This window comes from Triticum dicoccoides, chromosome 5A (assembly GCF_002162155.2).
Source record: "Triticum dicoccoides isolate Atlit2015 ecotype Zavitan chromosome 5A, WEW_v2.0, whole genome shotgun sequence".
NCBI lineage: Eukaryota > Viridiplantae > Streptophyta > Magnoliopsida > Poales > Poaceae > Triticum > Triticum dicoccoides.
This window is the reverse complement of record NC_041388.1, coordinates 271,996,298-272,002,771: the sequence shown is the minus strand read 5'-3', so window position 1 is coordinate 272,002,771 and position 6,474 is coordinate 271,996,298.

Genomic DNA, 6,474 nt, shown 5'->3' with positions numbered 1-6,474 from the left:
AAAGAGATATATGCAGCTCCTATCGGGATTTGTCGGCACATTCGGGCGGTGTTGTTGGTCTTGTTTTAACCAGTCGAATTGTCTTGTTGTACCGGGTTACCGAGTCTGATCGGTGTGACTCGGGTGGAGGTCTATTCCTTCGTTGACCGTGAGAGCTTGTCATGGGCTAAGTTGGGACTCCCCTGCAGGGATTGAACTTTCGAAAGCCGTGCCCGCGGTTATGGGCAGATGGGAATTTGTTAATGTCCGGTTGTAGATAACTTAAACCTTAATTAATTAAAATGAATCAACTGAGTGTGCTGCCGTGATGGCCTCTTCTCGGCGGAGTCCGGGAAGTGGACACGGTGTTGGAGTAATGCTTGCGCAGGTTGTTCCTCTAGATTCTCGCTCGCGCCTTGCCTCCTCTTCTCGCTCTCTTTTGCGGATAAGTTAGCCACCACATATGCTAGTCGCTTGCTGCAGCTCCACTTATATTTGCCTTATCCATTCCTAAAATCTTAAATAGTCTTGATCGCGAGGGTGCGAGATTGCTGAGTCCCTGTGGCTCACAGATACTACAACTCCAGATGCAGGTCCAGGTGATTCCGCTCCAGGTGACGAGTACGAGCTCAAGTGGGAGTTCGACGAGGACTCTCAGCGTTATTATGTTTCCTTTCCCGATGATCAGTAGTGGTGCCTAGTTGGGGTTTGATTCAGGGCCTTGTCGCATGTTGGGTTTTTCTTCTATTTTGGCGCCGTAGTCGGGCCATGAGTGCTTGTATGATGGATGTTATTTATGTACTCTGATGTGATGTGGCGAGTGTAAGCCAACTATGTTCTTCCCCTTTTATTATATATTACATGGGTTGTTGTAATGATTGCCTGACTTGCGACATTGCTTTCAATGCGGTTATGTCTCTAAGTCATGCCTCGACACGTGGGAGCTATAGCCGCATCGAGGGCGTTACAAGTTGGTAATCAGAGCCTTCCCCGACCTTAGGAGCCCCATTGCTTGATCGTGTTTAGCAGCCAAGTTGTGTCTAGAAAAATGTTTTGAGTCTTTAGGAATTATATATCGGAGAGCTTAGGAATTCTTTTTACTTCCCAGTCTCCTCATCGCTCTGGTAAGGCATCCTGACGTAGAGTTTTGACTCTTCTCTTCTCAAATTTCACTAAAAAAAAATTTTAGGATCACGCGAGTATCTTGGATTTGTTCCGATGGCTTATGATGAGAATACTGTCTTGGTGCCTCCTGTTAGGGGTTTAGTGGAAGTGTCCCGAGGAGTTGAGCTCTGAGGTGTTGTCATCATAATTTTATCGTTGCAATTCTGGAATACTTGAGATATGTTTGCCGACATCGAAAATCTCTTTTATGCAGTTCGTTGGTGAGATAACCTCGACGCCACCCAGTACTGGGGCGGGAGTTCGGGAGTATCGCCATAACTTGTATAACGGATGCTTTTCGAAGGTTGAGGTAGATGGTTTCCGAAGTTTTCTTGGTTATGTGTTGAAGGATGATACAGCTGGATGTAGGATTTGCTAGTTTGGGTGAGATATTATGCTTCCCCTGTATCCCCAACACCTGATTGCATAACCGGAAAGGTTCGGGAGTTTCATAGGTGGGAATTCTAGTAGCTCTAGTTCTTCTTCCACGGATATTGGTTTGAGATTGGGATTTCTTACCGATTATTCGTTCTTGATCCGTACCTTGTTGATTTATTTCTCTACCTTAATTCTACGTGGCTTCTCAATTTATGGATATGTGACCATTTGAAGAGGAATGCATTCGTTCATTTTGTTCGGATGTGAAGACTATATGTTGTAATTTTCATTCCGTTGGATTCGGCTTCAATATTTATCTGTCTATGTGCTAATGGTGGTCAACCTCTTCAGGATGGCTCCCGCTAAGAGCACCAGTCAGAACCAGAATCAAGATCCGCCACCGCCTCCACCTCCTCCAGAGGCATGGCAAGCTGTGATGGCCGCAACCAATGCAAACACTCAGCTGATCATGCAAATTCTCCAAGAGCGCAATCAAGGCAGTCAAGGGAATCAAGGCAGCAATCAGAGTCACTTTGCTACACTCAACCAGTTCCTTGCTAACGGGCCAAAGACTTTCAGTAATTGTGTTGAGGCAACCGATGCTGACGATTGGCTTGTGGATCTGTGTAAGCATTTCGAGTGCAGTAACGTCAGGCCTGAGGACTTTGTCAAGTTCGCTTCCTTCCAACTCAAAGATCAAGCTGCAGAATGGTTCCAGCAGTACAAGGATTCCAGAGGTGGAAGTGTTATCACTTGGGATGATTTCCGTCGAGATTTCCGAGCTCACCATATTCCGCAGAGCGTGGTTGAAAGCAAGCGTGAGGAATTCTGCAATCTGAAGCATGGCTCTTTGTCTGTCTATGACTACAACAAATTGTTCCAGAAGCTTGCCCGCTTTGCCAAGCAGGACGTGCCTGATGAGAAGAGCATGATATACCAGTTCAGGGGTGGTCTCAAAGAAGATATTCAGCTCGCTCTTGTTCTCTTCGAGCCCTTGAGATACGATGAGTTCTACAACATGGCACTGAAGCAAGAGGCTGCTCAGTTGAGGTGTGATGCTTCCAGGAAGCGAGTCAGAGATGTTACTCCTTCCTCTACTCAAGTGGCCAAGCAGCAGAAGTTTTGGCTTCCTCCTCCTCTGTTCCGTCAGCCGTATCAGCAGAAGAGCAAAGGTGGCAGTGGTTCTTCCCACCCACCCAACCCAGGCTTTCAGAACAAGATTTCGTCTCAAGCTCCAAGATCGAGTGCTCCGTATCACCGTCCGCTTTCAGAGGTCACGTGCAACAAGTGCCAATAGAAGGGTCACTATGCCAACAAGTGTTACAACCAGAGGCGTCTTCCTCCTCCTCCTCCTGTCAGATCGGCAAGTACAGCTGTGGTCAAGCATAACCCCAAGTCCGCCAAGGTCAATTTGATGAATGCAGCTCAGGCAGAGGACTCGTCAGATGTGATCATGGGTAACCTTCCTGTTAATGACATTCCTGCTAAAGTTCTTTTTGACACGAGTGCATAGCATTGTTTCATCTCAAGGCCATTTGTTTCTAAGCATGAGTTGCCTTTGCAAGATTTGCCTAGACAGTTATCTGTGGTTTCTCCGGGTAAATTTATGAATGCAAGCGCGTTTGCCCCAGATGTTTCTATCACATTGGGCGATTACAAATTTCTCTCTTCTCCGGTGGTTCTTGGTAACTCGGATATTGATCTTATTCTCGGAATGGATTGGCTTTCTAAGCACAAGGCACATCTTGATTGTGCTGCCAGACAGATTCAATTAACTCATTCGTCTGAGGATGTAATTATCTTTGCCGCTCGGGATAGTACTATCCGTCTGTTTTCTCTCAATGAGAAGGGTGAATTGGATGCCATCTCTCAAATTCCAGTCGTTTGCGAATATCAAGACGTCTTTCCAGAAGAGCTCCCAGGAATGCCTCCGCACCGGCCAGTTGAATTCGTTATTGAACTTGAGCCTGGCACGGGACCTGTGTGACAACGTCCTTACAAGCTCGGACCTGAAGAGTTGAAGGAGCTGAAGAAGCAACTCGATGAGCAAGAAAGAATGGGTCTCATCCGGCCTAGTACTTCTCCGTGGGGTTGTGGTGTTCTTTTTGTGAAGAAGAAGGATGGAACGGACCGACTTTGTGTTGATTACCGTCCAGTGAACAAGAAGACCATCAAGAACAAATACCCACTTTCCAACATCAATGAGCTGTTCGAACAACTCAAAGCTGCCCAAGTATTCTCCAAGCTTGATCTCCGCATGGGTTATCACCAGATTCGCATTCGTGAAGAAGATATTCCCAAGACAGCATTCAGAACAAGCTTTGGTTCATATGAATACACTGCCATGTCTTTTGGCCTCGCCAACGCTCCTCTGACGTTCTCTCGCATGATGAATTTCATCTTCAACGCCTACACCAATGACTTCGTTTTGGTCTATCTCGATGACATTCTGGTTTTCTCAAAGAACAAGGAAGATCATGCCAAGCACTTGCGTTTGGTTCTCGATAAGCTCATGGAACATCAGTTCTATGCCAAGTTCTCCAAGTGTGAATTTTGGCTCGATGAGGTTCTTTATCTTGGTCATATCATCTCTGCCAAGGGCATTTCCGTGAATCCCGAGAAGGTTTCCGCAATTGTGAATTGGGAACCTCCTCAGAATGTGAAGCAACTCCGCAGTTTTCTCGGTCTCGCAAGCTATTGCCGAAGATTCGTTGAAAACTTTTCCAAGATCGCGAAGCCTCTCTCAAACCTTCTTCAGAAGCATGTCAAGTACGTTTGGTCTCCGGAGTGTGATATTGCTTTCAACACTTTGAAAGAGAAGTTGATCACTGCTCCAGTTCTGACTCCACCTGATGAATCCAAGCCGTACGAGGTCTTTTGTGATGCCTCTCTCCAAGGTCTTGGCGCAGTTTTGATGCAAGAGAAGAAAGTTGTTGCTTATACATCTCCCCAGTTAAAGCCTAATGAGAAAGAACTACCCCACTCATGATCTCGAGTTGGCGGCAGTTGTGCATGCTCTTTTGACTTGGAGACATCTTCTATTGGGAAGAAAAGTGGACATTTTCACTGATCACAAGAGCCTCAAGTACATCTTCACTCAGCCTAATCTCAACCTAAGACAAACTCGATGGGTCGAAATGATTCAAGAGTATAATCCGAGTATTGAGTATACTCCAGGCAAGGCCAATGTGATTGCTGACGCTTTGAGCAGAAAGGCCTACTGCAACAGTCTGATTCTCAAGCCTTATCAACCCGAGCTTTGTGAAGTTTTCCGCAAACTTAATCTGCAAGTTGTTCCTCAAGGTTTCCTCGCCAACCTTCAAGTCTCTCCTACCTTAGAAGACCAGATTCGCCAAGCCCAGCTTCTTGATGCTATGGTGAAAAAGGTGAAGATTGGGATTGCCAAGAGTCAGTCCAAGTACAAGTGCTACCGCCTTGATGACAAGGACACTCTCTTCTTTGAGGATCGTATTGTTGTGCCCAAAGGTGAACTTCGTAAAGTGATCATGAACGAGGCTCACAATTCTCTCCTCTCCATCCACCCTGGGAGCACGAAGATGTATCAGGATCTCAAGCAAGCTTATTGGTGGACTCGAATGAAGCGCGAGATCGCTCAATTCGTGAATGAATGTGATGTCTGCAGAAGAGTGAAGGCAGAACACCAAAGGCCAGCTGGTCTCCTCCAACCTCTTGCCATTCCAGAATGGAAGTTTGACCACATTGAAATGGACTTCGTGACTGGGTTTCCAAAGTCCAAGAGTGGCAATGATGCTATATTCGTTGTCATCGACAAGCTCACCAAAGTGGCTCATTTTCTGCCTATCAAAGAGTCGATCACTACAGCTCAATTGGTGGAACTCTATACCTCTCGCATTGTCTCTCTGCACGGTATTCCTCAAGTGATATCTTCAGACCGTGGCAGCATCTTTACCTCGAAGTTTTGGGATTCTTTCCAGAAGGCCATGGGCACTAACATCCGCTTCAGCACTGCTTTCCATCCTCAAACAAGCGGTCAAGTCGAGCGTGTCAACCAGATTCTTGAAGATATGCTCAGGGCTTGTGTGATCTCCTTCGGCATGAAGTGGGAGGATTGTCTTCCTTATGCTAAATTCTCCTATAACAACAGTTTTCAAGCAAGTTCGGGCAAGGCCCCTTTTGAAATTCTGTATGGCAGGAAGTGCCGTACCCCTCTCAACTGGTCTGAAACCGGTGAATGTTAGCTGCTGGGTAATGACTTAATCACAGAAGCAGAAGAAATGTGCAAAGTCATTCGTGATAACCTCAAAGCAGCCCAATCCCGCCAGAAGAGCTACTATGATAGTTAGCACCGTGATTTGGCTTTCGAGATCGGAGATCATGTTTACCTCCGCGTCTCTCCTATGAAGGGTACTCGTCGCTTCGGTATCAAAGGGAAGCTTGCCCTAGATACGTGGGACCTTTCAAGATCGTCAGCAAGAGAGGCGACCTCGCCTATCAACTTGAGCTTCCTTCAAACTTTGCAAATGTTCATGATGTGTTCCACGTCTCTCAGCTTCGAAAGTGCTTCAAGACTCCTGACCGCACTGTCAACTTCGAGGACATTGAGCTCCAAGAAGATCTCTCTTATCGTGAGCACCCAGATGCTATTCTCTAAGAGACTGAACGCAAGACTCGCAACAAGTTTATCAAATTTCTCAAAGTCAAGTGGTCTCACCATTCCGATAGTGAAGCTACCTAGGAACGCGAGGATCACCTCCGTTCTGAGTACCCGGAGTTCTTTCAGTCCTAGATCTCGGGACGAGATCTTTTCGTAGTGGTGGAGTGTTGTAACACCCCGGATGTAACTTTCCCTATTTGTACTCCAACTCTTGCCGTTTCCGGCGTTAAGTTATATTTATTTCTTGGGTTCGGGTCTTTATCTCCGTGTGTTGTTTTCGTTTTCATGCATCTCATATCATGTCATCATGTGCATTG